This window comes from Somniosus microcephalus, chromosome 11 (genome assembly GCF_052327205.1).
Source record: "Somniosus microcephalus isolate GS21.2 chromosome 11, FLI_Smic_1.0, whole genome shotgun sequence".
In the NCBI taxonomy this organism is placed as follows: domain Eukaryota; kingdom Metazoa; phylum Chordata; class Chondrichthyes; order Squaliformes; family Somniosidae; genus Somniosus; species Somniosus microcephalus.
Genome location: NC_140997.1, coordinates 169833783 through 169861521, shown reverse-complemented (window position 1 = coordinate 169861521; position 27739 = coordinate 169833783). Strand labels below are relative to the sequence as shown.

General features: G+C 45.2%; 1 protein-coding gene across 5 annotated transcripts in view; it reads right to left on the bottom strand.

Moving 5' to 3' along the window:
- The window catches only part of LOC147110976 (contactin-4-like), a 2035446-nt gene that overhangs the window by 99917 nt on the left and 1907790 nt on the right, over window positions 1-27739 (bottom strand). The window lies entirely within an intron of this gene.

Here is a 27739-nt window from a genome sequence, read left to right as displayed (position 1 = left end):
AACCAATATGAAATCGAGTATAAGGGCACGAAACAGCATGGAAACGCTGATGGGTTATCACGGCTGCCACTGCCTACTGCGGAGGAAGCACCAGCAGTGGACCCTGTCGAAATATTTCATTCGACTATAATTGAACGCTTGCCAGTAACTAACGCTGAGATAGAGAAGGAGACCCAAAATGATCCGACACTGTCTCAGGTATATGACTTGACGGTGAAGGGATGGCCAACACATGGCGACTCACTGTTGCCAGCATTCTCATCCAGAAGAGAACAGCTGTCAGTATGCCAGGGGACCTTGATGTGTGGATCCCGAGTGGTAATTCCACCCAAGTTAAGGGAGAGAGTGCTCAATGAGCTTCCCGAAGGCCATCTGGGAGGGGTGAAAATGAAAAGCCTTGCTAGGACTTATGTGTGGTGGCCGGGGATCGATCAGCAAATCGAGGACCTGACAAAGAGCTGCTCAGGATGCCAGAAGGTCCAAAATGCACCACCACATGCCCCTCTACACCCATGGGAGTGGCCCTCACCTCCATGGCAACGGGTGCATATTGATTTTGCTGGTCCATTCATAGACTCAATGTTTCTAATAGCCGTGGATGCGCACACGAAATGGCCTGAGGTGATCAAAATGTCGTCCGCCACCACGGAGAAAACTATTGCAGTCCTACGGACCATATTTGCCAGGAACGGCTTGCCAGAGCAGATTTGCTCTGATAACGGACCATAGTTTGTGTCCGAAGAGTTTCGAAGATTCATGAAAAGGAATGGGTAAGGCATTACACATCCGCCCCGTATCATCCAGCCACCAATGGATTGGCTGAGAGGTTCGTACAAACCTTTAAGAAAGCAGTAAGGGCCATGTGCGATGACGACATTCCACTGCAGCCTAAGGTGGACAATTTCCTGTTAGCCTACAGAAATGCGACACATGCAGTCACCAACCAGACCCCGGCCATGATGTTCTTTAACCGAAGGTTGAGATCTCGTCTGGATTTGCTCAGACCAAATGTACGAAGAGATGTTGAGAATAAGCAATTCCAGCACATCAATGAGAAGCCGACAAGGAGCTTCAATGTAGGGCAACCAGTCTTGGCCCGCGACTACCGAACAGAGAAATGGCAACCAGGAACGATATGCACACGGCAGGGGCCACTAATGTACACAGTGGATGTTGGGGAGAACATAGTGAGACGCCATGTCGACCAGATCCTAGAGTCACAGGAACGAGTCAACCCCATGTCTCGCGCAGCTGGTGATGAACCCGACATACAGGTAGCATCTACCCCAGAAACAGTAGCATCAGAAGCTGATGAACCAACTGATGACAAGGGGCCTCAGCACCAAGAACAAGACATTCAGGAAAGGCACTATCCAGAAAGGATCAGGAAGCCGCCCCAAAGACTGAATTTATAAATGGACTATTTTCAGTTAATGTGCATGTTAAAAGTGTTCATTGTTAAATGAATGTTATGGTACTGTCAATCTAAAAGGGGAGGAATTGTAGTGTATGTACCTTTAAGGGGAGAACTACCTTTTACAGCTCCTGTATACTGTAGTACCGGCAGTGACCACACCTGTATATAAACCCTGAGTAGGGATCTGTTTTTAGTTTAAGAGTAACCCTCATCCAGTAAATACCTGTTGATTGTTCCTGCAGTCTCATGTCTAGTTATTGAAGGACACACTACATCAAAAATACACGGATCTAACACTACTGAGATCCCTGCAAATGCTGATGCACTCGCAGGTGTAGGGGTGTCACTCCGCTTTGCTTTTGGATCAGTTTGGACCTTAATGCTCAATTGAAACTAGCCAAGTTTAGCATCAGTGTGAAAGTGAAACTGCTTTGCACCGGCACTAATCTTTGGTGTAAATTCCCTAGAAGACGTATCTAGGAGGGTTTGAGATTGTTAAAACTTAGAGAAAGAGTGCTGAAAGGCTCCTTTCTAAAACAAAATTCCACTTATTATAAGAATGTTATGTAATTTATTTCTTATGTATGTTTCTTTAATGTGATCACAATTATGGATGAGGAAGGCCATTCAGCCCGTCTTAATACATCTATCCCGAGAGATCCTCAGGACCCCCACTGTTACATCCAATTGTTTTTTAAGTGACTCCAGAGCTTCACTCTCTAGAAGTCCATTCCAGGGGTTGATGGGGCATCATTACGCTGTGCGTTGGGTATAATTAAATCACAACCATATTTATAAAGAACAGATTTATAATTTTGCCACATTTAGTACACAGAGGAGACCATTTCCTATTGTAAAAATATCAGGGCAGATAGCAACTCGGAGAATTCAGTCATGGAGGGGACCACACATTCAAGAGCAAACACAAATTGCACAAAGAATCCCTTTCAAGGAGTTTATATTTTATTTAGAATGATTCGGAAATTATGTTTATTTTCTTTTTGACATATTCTCTGAGCTCCCCCATGTCTCGTAGAACTGCTGGGCCAAAGCCTTTTATTTAGTGCACAGCAACGAAGCTCGAGGCATCTTCTTCCAGCCCTTCCAACATTTCAGCATTCACCCCTGTGCTAACAGGATGTTTATTGTCAGCACCTCTCAACATTAAAACAGGATTTTGAATACTGCTCAGTGCTATTGCCGCAGTGTGCCCAGTGGAGTTTTAGAAGTTTGATTAAATCATTAACCACTATTGCCTATTCAATGTACAAAGTACCCATTTGTAAATGATTTTATTTAAAATTACATCTTTTGACTGAAGCTAAGATATGAATTAATATATTGTAACACAGGCAACCTAACTATTGAATGTGCTATTTGTTCTCCATTTGGGTATCATTTATTCAAATCATGTTAGCTTTTTGAAAGTACACCCCTGATTATTTCTTCATACACTAATAACTATTTGCCAAATTTATGTACACGGTCTTATGTGTCAATTAAAACACACTGCTAGCTGGAAATCACACAATAATATTCTGCAAATAAGTCAGAAGTTCACAACCAGTGAATTACAGTTTAAGACCCAGCATAAATACCTTTCTTTATATGAATCCTGATAGAAAGGATGTGCCAGACACACTAACAAGGACATCTTGGATTCTTCCAGCTACTATTTTAAATTTATTTTCTACCTACACTTTAGGTTCTGTGCAATTCCCTGGCAGAGAAGTGGGGTACAGTACATGATTTGGTTCCAGATCTGTTCACAGCTGCTTGTAACTCTACCAGTGGCCAGTAGTGAAGGCTGTGCCAAGGAGACACTTTGCCCACTCACTTTTTCTTCTCTTCCTTTGTGGATGTGCCTAATCTTTATTCAGCAGTTCCCCGACATCATTGCAGAGATCTGGGACATCGTGGGTGTGTGTGTAGAGCCCATCAATTTGTAACACATGTCGGGAGCAGCAATAAGCTGTGCTAACACAAACCCTATATGACTGATTATATAAAGTCATAATCAGTTTAACTGAGATGAGCACATCAGAGATTTTATATCTTTTTAGCTGCAGTAGCCTTGTTGAATTACTGCCCATTCAACTGGCTTGGTACCATATTGCACTTTCCTAATTTGTTTACAGGGATTCTTCTTATTCATGGACCATTAGGGAAAGTATTTTCTTTCTAGGCCAATCTTCACTTGTCTGCCCTTCAACGTTGTATTGGAACAAACCTTGATTAATTGGCTAAAGAAAACTGCTGTGATTCATTCTAGTGACAAACTTACACCTATACACAAGAGTCTATGAAGGAGACACTCGACCTTCAGGACAACCAATAGGGCAAAGTGCTTCCTGCCTAAAAGGATTTTGATAAATCTGCAGGAAAAGCAAGTTAGTGAGGTCCTAGGGGAATGTGAAGCTTATTACTATTCATCTTGAACAGGAATCTGTGTCCTAAAATCTTATTCAAAGGAAAAGCAAATTTATAAGCAGATTCTCTGCTGTGCTGCAACATAAAGGCGCATTACAGATTGAGCTCAATATGCAGCACAGATTTGATTGCTCATTGTACATACAAGTCTTAATACCACAATAATACTCCACTAAATGAGTTCAATTTGATCTTGAAAAAATAACAAGGGATTTTTAAACAACTGTTTTGTACAGAATGGTGCTATTTGCTTTTCCTACCATTTGGCAGAAGATATTAGACTCACATCCTTTATTTGCATCTCTGTTCTTGCACTTCTGCCTACATATGCTTCTATGATAGGAAGAGATCTACATTGTTTCCTAAAAGGTCAGATGGCCCTGTATGGATCTAATAATTAGCTGTATTTTATAATTCTCTTTATTAGTTTAGCTGTTTGAAGTATCAACATTTATTTTCCTTCTGTTCCTCTTCAATTTGACAATCTCTTGTTCTTCTCTACTCCTCATTTCAGAATGGTATCTGTCACTTTGGTGTGTCTGCAAGTGGAATCATTGTCATCTACAGCTGCCGGATACTCTGATTCAGTCACAGAAGTTACAAGACTTCTTCCCTTCTGTTATTAACTAACAGCACATTACTGAATCAGACAATCAGTGTATGTGCATATTGAATGAGATGCTTAAACACTGGTCTTCAATTATTTTTTTTACAGCATTATGTAATAAGGTGAGCCAAAAAAATAAGTGAGGGATAACATAACCTATGGCAACCATCGTGGGTTCCTTCATCTTGACACAAATTATTTCCTATAAGGCAATGAAATTTGCTTCAATGCAGTTGGAATTGGCACTAATTATGTTGTTTTTCCAATTAGAAAAGTAGAGTTCAGGGGTAATTTTCAACTTTACCGCCTGGTCAGTAACCTGGTAGCATGGATATACCTATTGTAGAAACTGCCTGATGTTTTTACATAGGATTACACAGGATATATGGCACAGAAACAGGCCATTTGGCCCAACCAGTCTGATGTGCCTCAATAAATCCGAGACTCGATGTTAGCGAAACAAAACAAGGCTTTTATTGACTTAGAAGGTAACACACAGAGGAGAATGTATCTTCCATCCAGAGGTCTGCTGTACTGGATGTGCTGCAGGCTGGGCCAGCTTACATAGGAGCCAAGTATGGGCGGAGCCCTACACACAGTACAATACAATGGAAATGAAACTGAAACCAACCACAGTCACAGGCAGAGAAATACTGATGAGTGATGAATGGAATATTTCATCACACAGTCCATGCCGGTGTTTATGCTCTACTCAAGACTCAAGTCTTTCCTCATCTAAATCTATCAGCATAACCCTCAATTCCCTTCTCCCTCATATGTTTGTCCAGCCTCCCCTTAAATGCATCTATACTATTTGCTGCAACCACTCCCTGTGGTAGCGAGTTCCACATTCTCACCACTCTTTGGGTAAAGAAGTTTCTTCTGAATTCCCTAGTGTTCATCCCACTAATTTTGATGGGATGAAAATCAGGTGGTTTTACAATGGGTGGGTGATCCGCTCAGTTACCAGCCAGACTGCAAAGATGAAAATTACCCCCTACAAGTCTACATAAATTATGCTAAGGTATTACAATGCACTGGTCAGATTACACTTCGAGCACTGTGCTTAGTTTTGGTGACCATGCCACCAAAAAGATGCCCATGCATTGGAAAGGGTGCAGCGACTGCCCTCAATTGGAGAAGGGATGAGCTATGAGGAAATATTAAAGAAACTTACTTTACAGTCCAGAGAGAATCATTTGACTTTATAAAAGAAATAAATGGTATAAAGAAACCCTGACTTCAAGTATACCAGGAGTGTAGACATTGGTCAACTGTGAATTTAAAACAGATATATCAGGAAGAGCGGTTATAACTTAGTGGTAATTTGTTGTCAGTCAAGGTGGTTGGACACAAAGGGGCCGATTTTCCCGCAGGTGTGGGAAATTGTCGGGTTCCCTGAATGTCGGGGTTCCCACACGAATGTAAATGGGTCTGCCAGATTGATGCAATTTTCCGTCAATTGGCCAATTCATTTCCAGCGTGTGGGAACCCTTGCTAATTGACTATTTCCAGTCAGAAAATCGCACAGTATGATGTCATCATTCGTGGTGCTTTTAAGGTCCACAGCAAGCATTGCAACCTCTGCAGGCTTCCATACGAACCACACAGGATGGCAGAGGAGCCTGCAGCAGCTATGGCCAGTGCCAGACCCCGAGCTGCCTGTAAATTCGACGAGGCTTCACTGCAGGCATTATTGGATAGGGTGAGGGCCCACAGGGAGGTCCTCTTCCCTAGGTCAGGGAGGAAGAGGCCTCCCACTGAGACCAAGGCTGCATGGATGCAGGTGGCAGCAGATGTCAACTCGCTGGGAGTCACCAGAAGAACCTGGATACAGTGTCGGAAGCGATTCCATGACCTTCACCGTACAGGAAAAGTATGAAGTTTCCATCACCCTCAGACTGATCCCCATTGCCTTTCCCCACAAGCACTCAGCTTTAGCACTCTCTTCCTCCACATCCCACTTCACAGTCACATCCATGCACCCTTACCCATTCCCTCTCTCTCTATGCTCACATTCACATAACTATTCTACCATGCAGCCCTCACACTCCCTCTCACTCTGATGCTTTGAGCACAACTGACAACACACAGGGAGGGCCCTTGGTCTTGCAGCCTCACACCATCTTTGTCTCCCTCTAAGTATCTATGCTGTGCAATCTATGCACTCACTCCTTCATTCTCACTCAAACTCCACGTGACTCCCTCATTGCAGGAAAAGAGAGCTCACAACAACAGAGAGCGAGCCAGGACTGGAGGAGGCCCACCCTCAATAGCCCACCTGACCCCCTGGGAGGAAGGAGTGCTGGAAATTGTAGGGGCTGATGTGGCTGCGGAAGCTGGGGAAGGAGAGACAGGGGCAGTCCTGCAAGCTGGTGACAGAATAGTTTTCCATCTCTCTCATTGACATAGCATGAGTCGCTGTTATGATTCTGAAGCTACATCATTTGGACTTATGAGCATCTGCAAAATCCAATGTGCATGTAACCTTGGCATCACATCTCTAACTCTTTCCTTTACTCCCCCACAGGACCATCCAAAGCCCCCGTCCCCACTGTGGAGGAGGAAGAGGCTGAGCAACCAGATGCCTCAGAGGAAGCTCCAACCTCTGAGGGCGCAGCATCAGCAGAAATCTGCGCACCCAGCACCAGCGCAGACACTCACACCTCGGTGGGACCTTCGTGAGATAGAGTAGTGTTGTCACCTGGTGTATCACAGCTCAAAAGTGAGCATCAGCAGATGGTGGAGACAGGGACAGCAGTGGAGAGTCCTCGTCGGAGGGCGCAGGACTCTGCCAGCTCAGCTCTGCTGCATGTCGACCCTCTGCCTCTGGGTCCATCTGCAAGAGAAGTGATGGATCTCCATGCACAGATGCAGGAATCTCTGGCAGGTTTTGTCTCCAGGGACGCTGCGAGTGTGGAGCGAATGGAGGAATCCATAGCGAACATGAGCAGAGCCTTTGTGGAGTCATTGACGCATGAACGCATCACCACGGAAAGGATGGCAACCTGCGTGGAAAGGATGGCTACAATAGAGGAGAGGATGGCTACGGCCATGGAGGAGCTAAGTTGCCAGAGTGTTGAAAACATGGTGAGTGTTCAGAATAGACTGACATCTCTGGAGGAGCGATGGTCAGCTATTGAGCAGAGAAACCGGACCTTCATGGCAGGCCCTCTGAGTAGGACTGCCATTGTAGAAACGGGTCCCCATGGCCCCACTGATGTGCAGCAAGCTGCTCTCAAGCCACTTGCAGGCACTGAGGGGGACCTGACCCATGAGAGGAAGGATGGTGGCAGACCTCAAGGAAGTGGGGGCTCCTCTCCAAGCACTCACACTTCCATGCCACTGCAGAGCCCTCGGTCAGAGCCCCGCTGGAGTCCACACCCAACGGAGATAGAGGTCTCAACCCCTGCACAGCCGCAGGAGCAGCAGACTGCTGGCGAGCCCTCACAGGCTCGCCACCCGAGAGGACGCCCGCCAAAGGTGCCGAGACAGGAGCAGCAGGAAAGTCAGCAAGGGGCCTCCACATCTGCTGAAGCCACAGGGGAACCACTATGTAGGAGCACGCGTAAGAGAAAAATAAAGCACCACTAATCACAAGGATAGTCACTTGGGTGAAAAGTTTTGTATGTAGTTATTATGTCATCAGTATCTTGTTTATAAAAAATCTGATGGCAACTGCTGCAGTTGTGGCATGTTTCATTTGGCAAATGGGGATTTCGCCTTGAGGCCTTAGGATTACTTGCAGTTGTCAGGATGCTGGTCAAATAGGTAGGAATGCACAGGGTTTGGCCATTTGTCCATGCTCAGGTAAGAAGCAGCGAGGCTACAGTGTTTGATGTACCAGGCTAAGCAAATCTGGACAGGATGAGTGCGTTCCTTGCATTCCGGCCAGCAATGTTCTCGCGTAATGGTGCCGCTAGTTGATGGGCCTCTGCAGGATGGTCATTTTCGCCCTCCTCCTCCTCAGCATCATCTTCATCTGAGGCGGGTCTGTGAGGAGCCACTTGGTCCTGAGGAATCTGCAAGCCACGACGCTGTGCCATGTTGTGAAGTACACAGCAAACCACGACGATTTTGGAGACTTTGGCTGCTGAGTGCTGTAGGGCTCCACCTGATCTATCCAGGCATCTGAAGCGCATCTTCAGCAATCCGATGGTTTGCTCGATAATGTATCTGGTGGAAATGTGGCTGGAGTTGTAGCACCCCTCAGCTTCGTTGGTTGGTCTCCTCAACGGCGTCATTAGCCAAGTCCGCAGGGGATAGCACTTGTCTCCAAGTAGCATTGTTAAGTCTGTGTGTTCTAGTTGTAATTACTAACACAGACTACAAGATTAAAGTTCAACAGGTCTTTACTGGTTGGAGGTCAGGACTATACTAAATACAATGTTACTACACAGTGCTTATATACCGGTGGTCACCACCGGTATTACGTATACAGCAGCCAGAGAAAGTAGTACATCTCTTAAGGTGGAACAGGCTTAAGTTCTCTTAAGGTGGAACAGGTTACATACACCACAATCCTCCCTTTTTAGCTTAACAGTCATATCCCCATTTAACATAACATAATAACATATATAACTTCAGGTATAAACAGTTCAAAGGTTCAGTCTCTCAGGAGGCCTTCTGATTCGGTTTGGATAACGCCTTTCAGTGGTCTCTGATTCTTGTTGCTGAGGTGACTCCTCTAGTTGGTCTCCCATGCATTGGGTGTTATCATCATCAGGTACATTCCCTGCCGAGGTAGATGCTTCAGGTTCATTAACGTCTTCCACAGTTGTCTCTGTCGCAACCATGGGTTCGACCCTTGCTCTCGATTCTACCAGTTGATCCGCATGACGCCTTATCACATTGTTACCAATATCTACTGTGTACATCAGAGGTCCTTGTCTGGCCCAAATTGTTCCGGACTGCCATTTTTCGTTTCCATAGCCCCTTGCCAACACTGGTTGTCCTACGTCGAAACTTCGAGTGGTCTTGTTATTAATATGCCGGAACTGTTTGTTTTCCACTTCCCTCCGCACATTTGGTTTTAACAAGTCCAACCTGGACCGCAACCTCCTGTTATAAAACATCATGGCAGGACTTTGGTTAGTCACTGCATGAGCGGTGTTTCGATATGCCATTAGGAAATTGTCCACCTTGTGCTGCAGCGGAATCTGATCATCGTTCATGGCCTTTATTGCCTTTTTGAATGTTTGGACAAATCTCTCGGCCAACCCGTTTGTCGCCGGATGATATGGGGCAGAGGTATAATGTTTCACCCCATTCTTCTTTAAGAATTTTTGGAATTCTTCCGACACGAACTGTGGTCTGTTGTCTGAACAGATCTGTTCTGGCAATCCGTTCCTTGCGAATATTGTTCTTACCACCGCAATTGTCTTTTCTGAAGTAGTGGTATTCATCTTGATCACTTCTGGCCATTTGGAATGTGCGTCCACCGCAATTAGGAACATGGAGTCCATGAATGGACCAGCAAAGTCAATATGTACGCGTTGCCATGGGGCTGAAGGCCATTCCCATGGGTGTAGTGGTGCGATCGGCGGTGCATTTTGCACTTTTTGGCACCCAGCGCAGCTTTTCGTCAACTCCTCTATCTGTTGGTCAATACCCGGCCACCATACATAAGCCCTAGCAAGACTTTTCATCTTAACTCCCCCCAGATGACCTTCATGCAGTTCTTTTAGAACTCTTTCCCTTAACTTGGGAGGAATAATCACTCTTGTCCCGTACATCAAAGTACCATGGCAGACGGACAGCTGGTCTCGCCTTGCCGAGAATGCCGGTAACAGAGGATCACCACGTGTTGGCCATCCTTTCACTGTCACCTCGTAGACTCTGGACAGTGTCGGGTCGTTCCTGGTTTCTCTTTCAATACTTGCACTGGTGACTGGTAAACACTCGATGATGGTCGAATGAAATAACTCAACAGGGTCAACTTTCATCGTTTCTTCTTCTTCAGGTAGTGGCAGGCGCAACAGCCCATCAGCATTGCCATGCTGCTTCGTACCTTTGAATTCTATTTGATATTGATGTGCCCCTAGGAAAAGGGACCATCTCTGGAGACGCTGTGCTGTCATCACTGAAACACCCTTCTTAGGGTTAAAAATGGATACCAACGGCTGATGGTCTGTCAGAAGTGTGAATTTTTGGCCCTGCAGGTAATGATTAAACTTCTTCACTCCCCATACAAGGCTGAGAGCCTCCCTATCGATCTGCGCATAGTTGCGCTCAGCGGAGGTCAATGATCTGGATGCAAACGCGACTGGCCTTTCCGTGCCATTTGGCAACTTGTGTGAGAGTACTGCCCCAATACCATATGGAGAAGCATCACAAGCCAACCGAATAGGCAGTGTCGGGTTGAAGTGAGCCAACACTTCCTCTGAGGTGATCAATTCTTTGCTTTTGCGAAATGCCTTCTTACAGTTTTCGCTCCATTCCCATGGTACCCCCTTCTGTAAAAGAGCGTTTAGCGGGTGCAGTACCGTGAATAGATTTGGTAGAAATTTATGGTAATAGTTAATCAATCCTAGAAACGACCTCAACTGAGAGACATTATCCGGAGCGGGAGCCTTTACAACTGCCTCTATCTTGTCAGGAGACTTATGAAGCCCCTCCCGGTCAATGACATGACCACAGTACGAGATCCGTTTCTGGAAGAACTCACATTTCTGCCGATTAACTCTAAGTCCATACTCATTGATGCGCTATCAATTACTCATAAAAGACTGAGAGTTAAGAGAGTAACTAAAGGCTTTTATTAACAAAAGAATGAAGGTCTGCCTCGAGTGGTCGACCGGTCCAGAATACAAAGGGGCTGGGGAGCAGTCACCTTTATACTAGGACTTGTGGGAGGAGTCAGCCGAGGCATGTCCAGGCATGTACACAGTGGAATACAAACAGTGGTTTACCACACTCTTTCAGTCTGTTGAGCACCAGTTCCAAGTTTGCGAGGTGTTCTTCATCACCATCACCTGTAATCAGAATATCGTCCGGGTAACATTGTCTGCCTGGAATTCCCTGTAATACCTGCTCCATGGCCCTCTGCCAAATTGCTGGAGCCGATGCCACTCCAAAAACCAGCCTATTGTACTGGTACAACCCTCGATGCATGTTGATCGTGAGGTATTGGCGTGACTCTTCTTCAACCTCCATCTGCAAGTACGCCTGTGCCAGGTCTATCTTGGTGAAGTGTTTCCCGCCAGACAACGAAGCAAAAATATCCTCAATCCGCGGAAGCGGATGCTGCACCGTGTGAAGCACCGGATTAACGGTGATCTTGAAATCTCCACAGATGCGAACCTTCCCTGGTTCTCCTGGCTTGTTGCTTGAAGGACGTTTCATAATGGGAACAATGGGCGTAGTCCACTCACTCCAATCTACCTTAGACAGTACACCTGAACGTTCTAGCGCTTCCAGTTCCGCTTCTACAGTAGGTCGTATTGCATAGGGTACCGGTCTGGCTTTAAAAATTTTTGGGTGTGCATGTTCATCAATCTTGATGTTTGCCGTAATTCCTCTCAGTGTTCCCAGTCCCTGCTGGAACACCTCTTTAGCATCATCCAATATTTTGGACAATCGTTTAGGTTTGACATCTGTTTCCCCGGAATCTACCGTTAGTGCCTTCAAGGAGTGCCAGTCCATATTCATTTTCCTAATCCACTCCCGTCCCAGTAGTGGTGGACCTCCTTCAGGTAGCACATATAAGTCCATTACTTGGCTTTCTTCGCCCTTGTGGACCACTTTTACCTCTATCTTTCCGATGGGGTACACTCTTTGCCCCGTGTATGTTTTCAATATAATCTCCGTATCCCGTAGGGGAATATGTTGGAATAACCTTTTGTAATCTTTCTTATTCATGACCGTCAATGCCGATCCAGTGTCCAATTCCATCTTTACTTGGACTCCTGCTATCTGAAGGGTGACCCAAATTGTCTGGAGATCTGCATCCTTACCAACGTTGTGTACTCTTAAGCTACCCAGTTCATTACTGCTAGCGTCTGAATCTGACTTCTGTTCGGTCGAACTGTTCTTTGTCACCTTGTGTACCTTTATGTATTTTCCTTGCGGTGACTTTTTGTTGCTGGTCTTCTTTCCTGACCGGCATACTTTAGCTATGTGGCCAAGCCTGCCACACGTTCTGCATTCTTGGTTTTTAATCAAACACTGGTTCTGATCGTGCGTTGTCTTTCCACAACGATAACATTTTACAGTACTCAAACCCAATTTATTTGTACTGAGTTCCGGTGACCGTAGCTGCATTGCTGCCGTGCCTCTCGCTGCGGCTTCGTGTGCTGCTGCCATAGTGACCGCTTTCTCAAGCATCAGCTCATTCTCCTCGAGCAGTCGCTTTTGTGTATCTTCTTTTAATAAACCACACACAAATTTATCTCGTAGCGCCTCTGTCAGTCTCGTTCCAAACTGACAGTACTTTGCTAGCTTACGCAATTCCATTAAATATTCAGCATTGCTTTCATCCTTCAGCTGCCTTCTGCTGTAAAATTTAAATTGTTCCGCTAGCATCAGCGGCGTGGGGTTTAGATGATTTTTCAGGACAGTAACAATCTCCTCGAACGTCTTATCCGCCGGTTCATCTGGTGATAAAAGGTGTTTCAATTGCCCGTATGTCTTCGCACCCATTAAGTTTAATAATGTTAGTGCTTTCTCTTCATCTGGGATTTTATTTGCTTTACAATAATTTTGTATGCGTTCTACATACATGGCCCAATCTTCGATGTCGCTATCAAAGGTATTAATGTTCCCATGTTTAGGCATCGTTGCAATTTAATTTATTTTTATTTTTATCCAAGATGGCGGCTTCCCGCTCTTGTCTTCGTCCTCCGCCTACAAAATGGCGGTTTTCCCGCGCTTGGCGGTCTTCACCCGTCCCCCGACGCTGTCTCCGCTTCACCGCAGCTCTCGCGCCTTCAGTTGCCCCAGACGCTGCGCCTTTTTAGCCCGAATGCGGCCCGGCCCTTATCACCGGTCGCGATCGATCTCACCGCCCTTATTCCTCCGTCTTCCCTCCCCGTCTGTACAGCCAACGCGGCCGACTTTCTGGTCACGTCGCTGCCCGGCTTACCCACCACCGAGGTAGAAAGAAGATAGCTGACAGCCGCTGATGGAGGCTTTGAGTTCAGGATGTCTTCTGCACTCTGGTTTCTCGATGTCTGCCGCGCGACGTGTCTTCCAGCAGGGTGATGAGGGTGGAAGCCTCTCTTCGACGTCCGTTCTGTGGGCGAAGCCGCCGTGGATATAAACTGCCGTAGGGTAAGAATCGGACTTGTCGCCACTGTTAAGTCTGTGTGTTCTAGTTGTAATTACTAACACAGACTACAAGATTAAAGTTCAACAGGTCTTTACTGGTTGGAGGTCAGGACTATACTAAATACAATGTTACTACACAGTGCTTATATACCGGTGGTCACCACCGGTATTACGTATACAGCAGCCAGAGAAAGTAGTACATCTCTTAAGGTGGAACAGGCTTAAGTTCTCTTAAGGTGGAACAGGTTACATACACCACAGCCATCCCTGAAGTTCGTCTGGCGGCCTGAATAGCGGAGGCACAGTAGCTGGCGCAGTATGAAGGAGTCATGGCAGCTGCCAGGGTACTTGGCACAAACATGCAAAATCTCCTTCTTGTGGTCACACACCAGCTGAATGTTAAGGGAGTGGAAGCCCTTGCGGTTGACAAAAACTCCTGGATTTTGATGGGGTGCCCTAAGGGCCACATGTGTGCAGTCAATGACGCCCTGCACCCTTGGAAAGTCTGCCAGCTGAGCTAATCCTAGCGCTCGCGCCCTCACATTTGCGCGATCCCTGGTGAAATGGATGTGATTGTGCGCGAGGGCAAAGAGGGCATCGGTTACCTGCGTGATGCAAGTGTGTGCGGCCGCCTGGGAGATGCCGCTGATGTCTGCTGCTGATCCCTGGAAGGAGCCTGAGGCAAAAAAGTTGAGTGCGGTGGTGACTTTGATGGCCATTGGTAAGTAGTGTGGACCTGGTGCTCTGGGCTCCAGGTCTTGCTGCAGCATTTCGCAGATGTCAGTCACTAACTCTCGCGAAAGTCGGAGCCGCCTTTGGCACTGCTGCTCAGTCATGTTGAGGTAGCTGACCCTGTGTCTGTAGACCCTGTTTGGGGGGTATCTCCTGTGCCGACGGCCTTCCATGCGCTGGCCCCTTCTGGCCTGTGCTGCCTCAGGTGGGTGAGCCGCAGCCTGTCGCTCCTGCTGCTGCTGCTGTTGCTGGTGCTACTGTTGTTGCTGGATCTGCTGCTGCCGCCTCTGCTGCTGGAGATCCTCTACTGCCAAGAAGGGAAGGAAAAAAAGGCCTCCCATGCTTCTGGTAGATGCCACCCTCACTCAGTGCTTCCTCAATTGAGGTGAGAAGGGCTTCCCAGGAGCTCACACTGGAGAAGTGTGTGAGGCACCAACCTTCCACAGCTGTGCCTAAGCCGGGAACAAGTTGCCCCAAGCCTGAAACAACAAGGTCCTGCAACCTACAAATGATGTCTGATTAAATCTCTTCTTTCCTGATTGACCTGCAGCTGATAGTCAGCATCCGATATTGTTCACGCCAGGTTTCATCAGCGGGGTTCCCACCAGGCGTGTTTAACGTGGGAAAAGGCTGAAAATAGCAAGGGCCCCTTAAAATGGCATTATAGATGCCAATTATTGGTGATTAGGGTGCCTGAGGACCAGTCCCGCCTGCTGCGGGCGGGACTGATTCGGGTCGGACAGAAACGCCTGGGTGAAAATCGGATGGGGCGGGGAATCAGGCGGGGGGGGGGGGTCGCGACCCCCTATTTTTGCGATTTTCCCCCCCCCCACACGCCTGAAAGCCCGCCTGACGGCTCCAGGAAAATCGGCCCCAAAGTTTGGGGCTGAAGTTACAGCTGGGTGCTGTGATGGGAGAATTAAGGTACTAAGGAATGAGTTTCATGGTCTCTATTTTGTCCCTGAATTTTTCTTACCTTCAAGAAAGGCAATGTGGTCATCATGATCCTGCTGCATGCTGCAGATCAGCTGGCTGCAGAGACACACAGGGTAAGTGCTGAGAGTGCTGCAGTCTGTGGTGCTGAAGGATATTTGAAAAGCAATGATCCAGTTTGCTGATTAAACTCATTTGTCAGCAGGGCAATCGACTCACACTCAGCATTTTTCGCTTACTTGTGATACAAAGTATGAAACTTCTGTCTATTCAGCTGGGTATGTTCCAGGTTTCACGTCCATAAATAGTGGTCAAGTAAAGAACTACCATGCAAACCTGCCAATTATTCCTTATTCTGTCTCACACTGACTAATGCGGGAAGTCCCAGGGTTCCCATTACATTTATTGATATAGTTTTGTCAAATCACCCACTCCTGCCATTGATATTCCAGATCCAATGTCAAAGCAGCTGTGCTCATCATTTTGCTTTCTCATTCACTGCAAGGCTGATTCATTTGGGTCTCTGATAGCGTAAGGCATGTCCTTGCACTACTTGAGAACAAGGTGCTCTTCTGTCTAAACCTAAAGTCCATAAAATACCAGGCAAGGTAGAAGTCAAACATGTTGAGTCTGTGTTTACAAGTGCAGTTATACGGAATAACAGGACACAGACTACAGAAATAAGTAAACAGGTCTTTAGTGATTGAGGGTCAGGGCGGAACTGAGGTACACTTTGCTCCGCAGGGTTTATATACCGGTGTGGTCACCACCGGTACTACAATGTACAGGAGCCGTTAAAAAGTAGTCCATCGCCTTAAGGTATCCTCTTAAGGTAGTACAGGTCACATACACTACAATTCCTCCCCTTTTAGCTTAACAGTGGACACCCCCAATTAATACACTACATGGATAACATATATGCAATTTACATACAAGAACATACGCCCAGATTGACAGGGAGGCCCTCAGGCTGGTGTGGGGGGTGAAGAAGTTCAATCACTAGCTGCACGGGCAGAAATTCACCCTACTGACTGATCATCAGCCCCTGGTCTCCATTTTTAACCCGAAGAAGGGCGTTCTGGTGATGACGGTGCAACGGCTGCAAAGATGGTCACTTTTTCTAGGGGCACATCAGTACGACATAGAGTACAAGGGTACGAAACCGCATGGAAACGCTGATGGGCTGCCGCGCCTACCGTTGCCTACGGTTGAGGAAGCACCTGCAGTGGACCCTGTTGAGATATTCCATGCGACCATAGTCGAATGTCTACCTGTTACAAACTCAAGTGTAGAGAAGGAAACCCGAAATGACCCGACACTCTCTCGGGTCTATGATTTGATGGTGAAGGGATGGCCAGCACATGGCGACTCACTGTTGCCAGCATTCTCGCCAAGGAGAGAACAGCTGTCAGTGTGCCGGGGGACCTTGATGTGTGGATCCCGAGTGGTAATTCCACCCAAGTTGAGAGATAGATGTTGAGTCTGTGTTTTCCAAATGTACTTATGCTGAATAACTGGACACAGACAACAGAATACTTAAACAGGTCTTTAGTAATTGAGGGTCAGGGCTGAACTGAAACACAAACTGCTCCACAGAGTTTATATACCGGTGTGGTCACCACCGGTACTACAATATACAGGAGCCATCAGAAAGTAGTTCATCACCTTAAGGTAGTCTCTTAAAGTGGTACAGGTTACATACACTACAATTCCTCCCTTTTTAGCTTAACAGTGTACACCCCAATTTAACATAACATGGATAACATATATACAACTTTCATACAAAACTGTTCAAAGATTCAGTCTCTGAGGAGGCCTCCTGATCCGGGCCAGATAACGCCTTTCAGGGGTCTCTGGTTCTTGTTGCTGGGGTGACTCGTCCATTTGATCTCTTATGGATTGAACATCATCATGTACGTTCGAGTCTGAGGTAAATGCTACAGGCTCAATAACTTCTTCAACTGGTGTCTCTGCCGTAGACATGGGGTCGACCCTTGTTCTCGATTCCACAAGTTGGTCAGCATGACATCGTATTACGTTCTCACCAACGTCTACCGTGTACATCAAGGGTCCTTGTCGGGCACGAATTGTTCCGGATTGCCATTTATCATTCCTATAGTCCCTGGCCAACACTGGTTGTCCTATTTCGAAACTCCGAGTGCCCTTGTTATTTACGTGCTGGAATTGTTTGTTTTTGACTTCCCTGCGCACATTGGGTTTTAACAAATCCAATCGGGACCACAACCTCCTGTTATAGAACATTATGGCAGGGCTTTGATTTGTCACTGCATGCGTGGCGTTTCGATATGCCATCAGGAAATTGTCCACCTTGTGTTGTAGTGGAATATGGTCTTCGCTCATGGCCTTTATCGCCTTTTTGAACGTTTGTACAAATCTCTCGGCCAACCCATTTGTAGCCGGATGATATGGGGCAGATGTATAGTGTTTCACCCCATTCTTCTTCATGAATTTCTGGAATTCTTCTGACACGAACTGTGGTCCGTTGTCTGAACATATTTGTTCCGGCAGCCCATTCCTTGCAAATATGGTTCTTAGAGCTGCGATCGTCTTTTCAGAGGTAGTGGTCGACATCTTAATCACTTCTGGCCATTTAGAATGTGCGTCTACCGCTATCAAAAACATGGAATCCATGAATGGACCTGCAAAGTCGATATGCACATGTTGCCATGGGGTGGAAGGCCATTCCCATGGATGCAGCGGTGCAATTGGAGGTGCATTTTGAACTTTTTGGCACCCTGAGCAGCGTTTAGTCAGATCCTCTATTTGTTTGTCGATACCTGGCCACCACACATAAGCCCTAGCAAGGCCTTTCATCTTGACTCCCCCCAGATGACCTTCATGCAGTTCCTTCAGAACTCTCTCCCTTAATTTAGGAGGAATAATCACCCTTCTTCCATACATCAATGTTCCTTGACAGACGGACAGCTGCTCTCGTCTGGCTGAGAATGCCGGTAACAGTGGTTCGCCATGTGTTGGCCATCCCTTCACTGTCAAATCGTAGACCCGAGACAGTGTCAGGTCATTTCTGGTCTCTCTCTCAATACTCGCATTGGTGACTGGTAAGCATTCGATGATGGTCGAGTGAAATATCTCGACAGGGTCAACTGCCGGTGCCTCTTCCGCTGTAGGTAGTGGCAGGCGCGACAGCCCATCAGCATTACCATGTTGCTTTGTACCTTTGAATTCGATATCATATTGATGTGCCCCTAGGAAAAGGGACCATCTCTGAAGCCTCTGCGCCGTCATAACCAGAACACCCTTCTTAGGGTTAAAGGTGGAAACCAACGGCTGGTGATCTGTCAGCAGCGTAAACCTTTGGCCTTGCAGGTAATGGTTAAATTTCTTAACTCCCCACACGAGGCTGAGAGCCTCCCTATCTATCTGAGCATAGTTGCGCTCAGCGGAGGTCAATGATCTGGATGCGAACGTGACTGGCCTTTCCAAGCCATTTGGCAACTTATGTGAGAGCACTGCCCCGATACCATATGGAGAAGCATCACAAGCTAAACGAATAGGCAGCGTTGGGTTAAAGTGAGCCAACACTTCCTTAGAGGTGATCAGTGCCTTGCTCTTTTGAAAAGCCCGCTAACAATCATCGCTCCACTTCCATGGTATTCCCGTTTGCAAAAGAGTGTTTAGCGGGTGTAACACCGTGGATAAATTTGGAAGAAACTTGTGGTAATAGTTAACCAACCCGAGGAACGACCTCAACTGGGATACATTTTCCGGTGCTGGAGCTTTGACAACAGCTTCGATCTTGTCAGGTGACTTATGGAGCCCCTCCTGGTCAATGACGTGGCCGCAGTACGAGATTCGCTTTTGAAAGAACTCGCATTTCTGGCGATTAGCTCTTAGCCCATATTCTTTCAATCTGATGAGCACCTGCTCCAAATTCGCGAGGTGATCATTATCGTTATCTCCTGTAATCAGGATGTCATCCAGGTAGCATTGTGTGCCTGGGATTCCCTGCAATACCTGCTCCATGGCCCTTTGCCAAATCACTGGAGCCGATGCCACTCCAAAACCCAGCCTATTATACCGATATAAGCCCTTATGTGTGTTGATCGTGAGATACTGTCGTGACGCTTCATCAACTTCCATCTGTAGGTACGCCTGCGCCAGGTCTATCTTGGTGAAGTGCTTCCCGCCAGACAGCGAAGCGAAGATATCTTCAATCCGCGGAAGCGGATATTGCACCGTGTGAAGAACTGGATTAACAGTGATCTTGAAATCGCCACGGATGCGAACCTTCCCAGGTTCCCCCGGCTTGTTGCTCAACGAACGCTTCATGACAGGAACAATGGGTGTAGCCCATTTGCTCCAGTCCACCTTGGACAGTACCCCTGAACGTTCTAGCCCTTCCAGCTCTGCTTCCACAGCAGGTCGTATTGCATAAGGCACCGGTCTGGCTTTGAAAAATTTGGGGTTTGCATGTTTTTCAACCTTGATGGTTGCCGTAATTCCTTTCAGTGTTCCAAGTCCCTGTTGGAACACCTCCTTAGCATCGTCTAAGATTTTGGACAGTCGTTTACGTTTGGCGTCGTCCTCCTTACAGGCATCCACAGTCAGTGCTTGTATGGAATGCCAGTCCAAATTTATTCTCCGGATCCATTCCCGTCCCAGTAGTGGCGGACCTCCGTCAGGTAACACATACAAGTCCATTTTCTGACTTTCTTTATCATTGTAGACCACATTTACTTTTATCTTTCCTTTGGGGTATACTCTTTGCCCCGTGTATGTTTTCAATACAATCTCCGTATCCCTCAGGGGAATGTGCGAGAATAACCTTTTGTAATCTTGCTTATTCATGACCATTAATGCCGACCCTGTGTCCAATTCCATCTTCACTTGAACTCCTGCTATCCGGAGCATGACCCAGATGGTTTGGTGGTCTGCTGTGTTACCCACATTATGTATTTTCAGACAACCCAGTTCCTTACTGCTGGAGTCTGAATCCGTCTTCTGTTCATCCGAACTGTTCTCTGTCACCTTGTGTACTTTTTTGTACTTCTCCTGCGGTGACTTTTTGCTGCTGGTCTTCTTTCCTGACCGGCATACTCTCGCTATGTGACCAAGTTTGCTACATTGCCTGCATTCTTTGTCTTTGAACCAGCACTGGTTCTGGTCATGCGTTGTCCTTCCGCAACAATAGCACTTTACTGCGTCCAATGCCATTTCATTGGTGCTGAATTCCAGTGGCCTTTGCTGTATCTCTGCAGCGCCCCGTGCTGCTGCCTCATGGGATGCTGCAATGCTGAAAGCTTTGTCCAGCGTAAGATCTTTTTCCTCTAGCAGTCGCTTCTGGGTTCCTTCCCTTAGGAGCCCACACACAAACTTATCTCTCAGTGCGTCTGCTAGTCCTGTTCCGAACTGGCAGTACTTTGATAACTTGCGCAGTTCTGTTAGGAATTCAGCGTTGCTTTCTTCTTTAAATTGAATTCTTTTGTAGAATTTAAATCGTTCCGCTATCAGCAGCGGTGTGGGGTTTAAATGCTCTTGCAGGATAGTAACAATATCCGTGAAACTCTTCCCTACCGGTTTGTCTGGGGTTACCAGGTTCCTTAATAACCCGTACGTCTTTGCACCCATCGAGTTTAATAGGGTTAGTGCTTTCTTATCATCCGGTACATCATTCGTTGTACAGTAAACTTCGATGCGTTCCACATAAGTGGCCCAATCTTCCACATCATTATCAAAAGCAGTGATGTTACCCGTTTTTGGCATCCTTGCTGAGTTTCTCCTTTCCCTTCGGATATTATTTAATATGATGACTTTTAAAAAATGTTTTTAAATTTAAGATGGCGGCTTTTCCCGCGCTTGTCTTCTTCCCCCGCCGAATCAAGATGGCGATTCCCGCGCTGTTGCCGTCCACGCCTCCCAGCGGTCCTTCCTGCCTTTATTTTCCTTGCGCTGCTGCTCTTGTTGCCCCGCCGCTCCCGCGGTCCTTGTGGCCATAAAACACTTTTCTGGCTGCTGCGCGTCTCTGCCCCGATTGCAGTCCGGCCCCTGACACCGGCTGCGGTCGTGTTCTCCGCCCTTTTCTTCGTTTTCCCTCCCCTTCTCCCACTGACAACTCAGCCGACTTCCCCCCCGTGCCGCTCGATCGGGCTTACCCGCCGCTGTCGTAGAAGGGATGATCACTGCCTGTTGCTGATGTTGGACGTCGTGGCCAGAAAACCAACCCGGGTTCCCGATGGCCTCCCATGTGATGCAGTGCTCAGCAGGATGTTGAGGGCGGATGCCCTTTTTCGACGCCCGTTTCTGAGGACGAAGCTTCCTTGGATGCAAAACTGCCGCTAGGTACGATCAGACTCGTCGCCACTGTTGAGTCTGTGTTTACAAGTGCAGTTATACTGAATAACAGGACACAGACTACAGAAATAAGTAAACAGGTCTTTAGTGATTGAGGGTCAGGGCGGAACTGAGGTACACTTTGCTCCGCAGGGGTTATATACCGGTGTGGTCACCACCGGTACTACAATGTACAGGAGCCGTTAAAAAGTAGTCCATCACCTTAAGGTATCCTCTTAAGGTAGTACAGGTTACATACACTACAAAACAGAAATACATTTTTAGTGGAGGATGTGTATACATAGTTAACTTCTGTTTGTTTATATTGATTTGTAAAGAACTTTATCATTTAAACCATGTCCAGTACAAATCATTTCTTCCCACTTCTGTCCTGGGATCAGACCTGTATCCCCGATTGCCTATGAGAAGTGTAAGTTTTTCCTGTTCAGGTGAATAAACATGGCAATCCAACAGTTCATTTTATCGCTTTTCTCTGTACAGGAAGCTAAAACAATGAGTTGGGTCCCAAGGGACACACCATCTGTATGAAAAAAACCCAGTGAATTATGATTTTGGGTTCATGAGTTGCATGAATTTTGTGTCCTCCCAAATATCCACCTTTCTACTTATACCACAGTGTATGTTATACATAGCTAATGTGTGCATTTAACAAACATCTGTTCTAAAAGTTATTTGACTAATGTCTTTTGGGGGAGTAGAAGAGCCAGTAAGGTGTGGATCATTTGTGTCACAAAGATGTTGTGCACAAGTAAACAACTGATGCAGTTTGACTCGAAGGCGAAAACAAAGGACTGTAATTTGCGACCCCTGCGGGTGCGCACGAGGTGCTCACACACCCGTAAGGGCCGTGCAAGTTCCGGGTTTAGGCATGCGGAGCACATGCGCTAAAACCCGGAACTTGTGATCTATCAAGAATTTTCTTGACAGATCTGCCGCATCCCCAGGAAAAGGGCATCCGTGAGCAGAACCCAACTTCAGCCCAGCGAATGTCCGTGAATTTTCTTAAGCCTGGTAAAAGCATGGTACATTTAAAAACTTGTTAAATAAGGTAAGTTTATTTTTAGCTCCTTTAAAACATGTCAATTTATTTTTCAAAAAATTAAATTTTTGTTTTAAATATTTAATTACATGCCATTTTAATTCATTTTAAATGTGTGATTTTTTAAAATTTTATTTAAAGTGTAGATGTAGTTTTTGGGGTATTCCCATTCATACTTATGGGGTTTCCATACATATGGAATTCCCATAGAATGAATGGGGATTCCCTTCTGTCATTCGTTGTGCCGGTCCAAGTGATCCCAGGGGCGCTTGCGGGTAACCCAGTGAGGCCCAGGACCGTGAGTCTCCGTACCTCCCGGACCACGAGGTATTTTATTTGCGGATCGGAGGCATTATTATAAATATATTTGATTTTGAAGCTATTTTGACAGTATGTACAATGGTGAAAACTGAAGAAGTACTTTGTGATTTTTTTGGTGGCATAGCTATTTGGAAACCGTTCCAGAAGGTAGATGAGTTTTTCGTTTGGTGCAGAGGAAGAAAGATTATGGAGGAAGTGGGTGTGATTGGAGACAGGAAGACAGTACTGCGACTGAAGCTCTAATGGAACAAATAAAAGTAACTACGGATGGAGAATGGGAAGCTGTCCCCACAATAGCAGCATTTGAGAGAGAGAGACTTGATTGTTATAGGGGAGCAGATGCGATAGCAAGTTCTCCTAGATTTGTAAAGTACTTCAACTTTTTTGTGTCTTTGTAAGGACTTCTTTTTTAAACAAATACTTATATTGTTCAATTAGTTTACTGTTTGCTAAACTCTTGCCAACATTTATGTGGCCTTTGAGCAAATTAGCTTATAAAGAAATATTACACTTTGGGGGAACAAATGGGCCATGGCTTGAAAATGAGAATTTTATCTGTAAGGGAATGGTTGAAAATTATCTCTGTGCTGAATCAGTGGTGCCTCACATTGTGGAAGTAGTGACATGAAATAAATTGCTTCCAGCAGATCCTGGAAGCTCAGCCATGGTATAAAAAATGCAATTTTTTTGCGTAAGAACTTTGATTAGTATTCTTTCTGCAGTAGTACTGGTGTCAGTTTACTGTAACTTAATGATCTCTGTGGTTCTCTAGTACCAATTTGTAAAAAAAAATAGCATGGCTGAAACTGGCAACAAACCCTAAGGCACACTTCTGAATGTAGGTTTAGTGCACTGTTGGACAGTCTGGCGCAGCCTGGGGCAGACTCTGATGGTCTGTAAATCAGAGCAATGTACTCGGGAACATGCCTGTGTAGATTGGTGCCCATGAGCGGAGCAGACTCAAAATGACTTGGCAGACTGTAATTGTGCTCTGAATGGTTGGCCGTCTGCAGCACATTGAAGTGGAAAATACTGCATGGGTTGTCAGTTCATGTTCGCTTCACATGTATTTATTTAAAAAATTCTCTGAGACATAAGCAGGAAACACAGTGCTTTATAACATCGGTGAATCGCTGAACAAACAAGCGTGAGGGTTGCACAAATAATAACGGGTTATTTGAATATTCTGTTCAGTGCTCACCTGAGTCAGCACAAGGAAGAATATCCATTGTTGAAAGTGAATTGTTTGGTGGCACCAGTCAATTAGGTAGTGTGAAAACTAATGGACTATTAATATTTTGAACAATAATTATTTTAAATAGTCTGCAAAGCTATGCAGCACCAAAATCTTGTGTGCAATATCATCTGGAAGTAATTTAAGGTTTGGGCCACATTACTGTTTCAGACAATATCAACAAAATACCAGAAAACCATTTGATATAACTAACTTCAAACAACTTTGAAAATAATTACACTTAACTTCAAAAAACCCTATTTTTTCCCTCAATGTTTAAGCAAAGAATTAAATACTATCAGCATCTGTGTAGTTTGTTTATGAAGTATAATATGTAACCGGTATATTGAGCTGAGCATATCTAATGCTTGGAGAAAGACACACTTTGACTGAAAAATGTTAAATGTTTATATTAAGGAATATGTTTTCTGCATTTGGAAAGGAAACTGTTAATTTCCCATTTAAAAAAATGAAATGACCACAAATTAAAATGGTATCTCATCTCTGTTTTCAGTTCATGTTTCCCCTATAAAGAGACCAGGAAAGAAGTCAAAAAACCCATTAGGAAGACAAAGAGGAAGTACGAAATTAAATTTTCAAGGAACATAAAACAAAATAGCAAAATATTCTACAGGCACATAAATAAAAAAAGGAAAGTTGGGATGGGAATAGAGCCATTAAGGGACAATCACAATAAAATCACAGGCAGCGATAGCAAAATGGCAGAAATATTAAATAATTATTCTGCTTCAATATTTACCAGGGAGATGGATCAAGTAGACATATGATGAGATTAGAAATCATGTTACTGCATTTAAAATAAAAAGGGGAGATATATTAAATAAACTTATCAAACTCAAAGAGGATAAAACCCCTGGTATTTGCGTATTCTAAAAGAATCTAGGGAAGAGATAGCAGCGGCACTATTACACATATTTAATAATTCATTCAAAAAAGGTGCAGTACCAGAGGATTGGTGGATAGTTAACTATAGACCAGTCAGCTTATCAGTAGTAGAAAAAATAATGGAACCCCCTACTAAAGGAGAAAATAGAAAAACATCTAGAAGCCAAAAATATAATAATAAAGTCAACATGGATTTCAAAAGGAAAAATCTTGCTTGACCAATCTCATTGAATTCTTTGAAGAGCTAACAGAGAGAGTAGACAAGGGTAATGTAATAGATGTAATATATCTAGATTTCTAAAAGGTCATAATAGATCAATGAATAAGGTCAGAGCATGCCGAGTGGGTAAAAGGTAGCTATTCAGAGTGACAGAAGGTGGGAAGTGAGGTTCCACAAGGATCAGTGCTGGGACCACTGTTGTTCAGAATTTATATTAATGATTTAGACTTTGGAATCTTCTAAATTTGCAGACGACACCAAATTGGAGGGATAGTCAATGCTGAGGAGGACTGCAACAAATTACAAGAAGATATTAATGGCCCAGAAATTCAGGTCTCCATGGGTGAGTACACACGGGGTACTCACCCGTAGGCCCGATGGAAGTGCGGTTTCCTGCATTCACTGCGCATGCGCAGGAAACCGGCACTTCCGTTCCTCTGAACGAAGAGGTTCAGAGGTCGAACGCGTGCACAGGGGAGGCTGCGCGTGCGCATCAAACATAGTTTTTTTTTTTTTTTTACAGGTTTTTCCGTGAGGGTAAGCCTGCAGAATTTAGAAATGTAAAAAGCAGGCGTAAGGCCTGCTTTTTACAAGGTAAGTGGTGAATTAATTAAAATTAAAACATTTTTTCCACAGGTTTATTATTTTTAAATACTTTAAAGCAAGGTTTACTTTATTTTTAGCCCTGTTAGAATATAAAATTATTTTTTTCAAAAATTTAAATTATTGTTTATTATAGTTACAGGAAACTTTCTGGTATCCGGCACTGACGGGACCGAGCTGGTGCCGTACCATCAAAACTGCCGTAGAAACCAGCGCTAATGTTAAAACATACGGAGTTTTTGAGCTCCGTGTGAATCAACAAACCCTGTTGCTTAGCAACAGCTTCAAAACAATCGGCCGCAGCTTAAAAGCATCTCTGTAGCTAAGCAACAGCTTCAGCTAGACCTTGCAGAGCCTGACTGGGGAAAAAAAAGCAATGAGAAGTAAAAAAAACTTATAGGAAACAGCTCCTGAATTTTGCTGGTAGATAGAGCTTTCCGGACATTTAACCTCCGGTTAAACAAAAGTTTCCTGTATTTCATTTAATTTATAGTTTATTTTAAAAATGTGATGATTTTTAAAAATTTATGTGAAGGTTTAGTGCTATTTTGGGGCCGTAGTATTTATAAGTCTTGTCACCACTTCCCGTCAGACTTATGAATGGAGCATTCCCTGCTCCGATTGGCTGCCCATGGCCCATGTGATCCCAGGGACGCATCAAACTAACTGCGCCCCTGGGATATTGCAAGCACTGCGCGCCGGCAGCTGGACCAGGCCCCGGATCGGAATTCCACGGGGCCCTACAGCTCAACGGCCTGCGCGCAAGGTAAGTGCAGGTCGGGGGCTTGCACCTGCGGGAAGCCCCCGACCGAATTTCTGGGCCATAAATAAACTTGCAGAACAGGCATATAATTGGCAGATGAATTTCAACATAGATAAGAGTGAGGTATTATATTTTGGTAAGAAAAATAAGAAGGTCACATATTATTTGGAAAATAAGAATCTAAATAGAGTAGAAGAGCAAAAGGATCTGGGAGTACAAATACACAAATCACTCAAAGGAGCAACGCAAGTTAATAAGGCCATAAAAAAGCAAAGCAAGCACGAAGGTTTATTTCGAGAGGGACAGAATTGAAAAGTAGAGAAGGTATACGAAACTTGTAGAGAACCTTGCCTGGACCACATTTGGAGTATTGTGTACAGTTCTGGTCGCCATATTATAAAAAGGATATTGATGCACTGGAGAGGGGGCAAAAAAGATTTACAAGGATGGTACCAGAAATGCAAGGTTATACCCATCAGGAAAGAATAAACAGGCTGGGTCTCTTTTCTCTTTTAAAAGAAATGACTGAGGGGTGACCTAATCAAGGTAATTAAAATTATGAAAGGTTTTGATAGAGTAGACACAGAGAGCTTGTTTCCACTTGTGGGGAGGAGTAAAACTAGAGGCCATCAATATAAGATAGCCACTAAAAATTCAAATAGGGAATTTAGAAGAAATTTCTTTACCCAGAGAGTGGTGAGAATGTGGAACTCGCTACTAAAGGGAATAGTTCAGGCGTATAGTTTAAATGCATTTAAGGGGAAGTTAGATAAGCATATGTGGGAGAAAGAAAAGAAGGTTCTGCTGATAGAGTTAGATGAGGAAGGATGGGAGGAGGCTCGAGTGGAGCCTAAAGACTGGCATGGACAGGCTGGGCCGAATGGCCTGTTTCTTTTCTGTGTATTCTATGTAATTCTATGCAATTCTAGTGAAT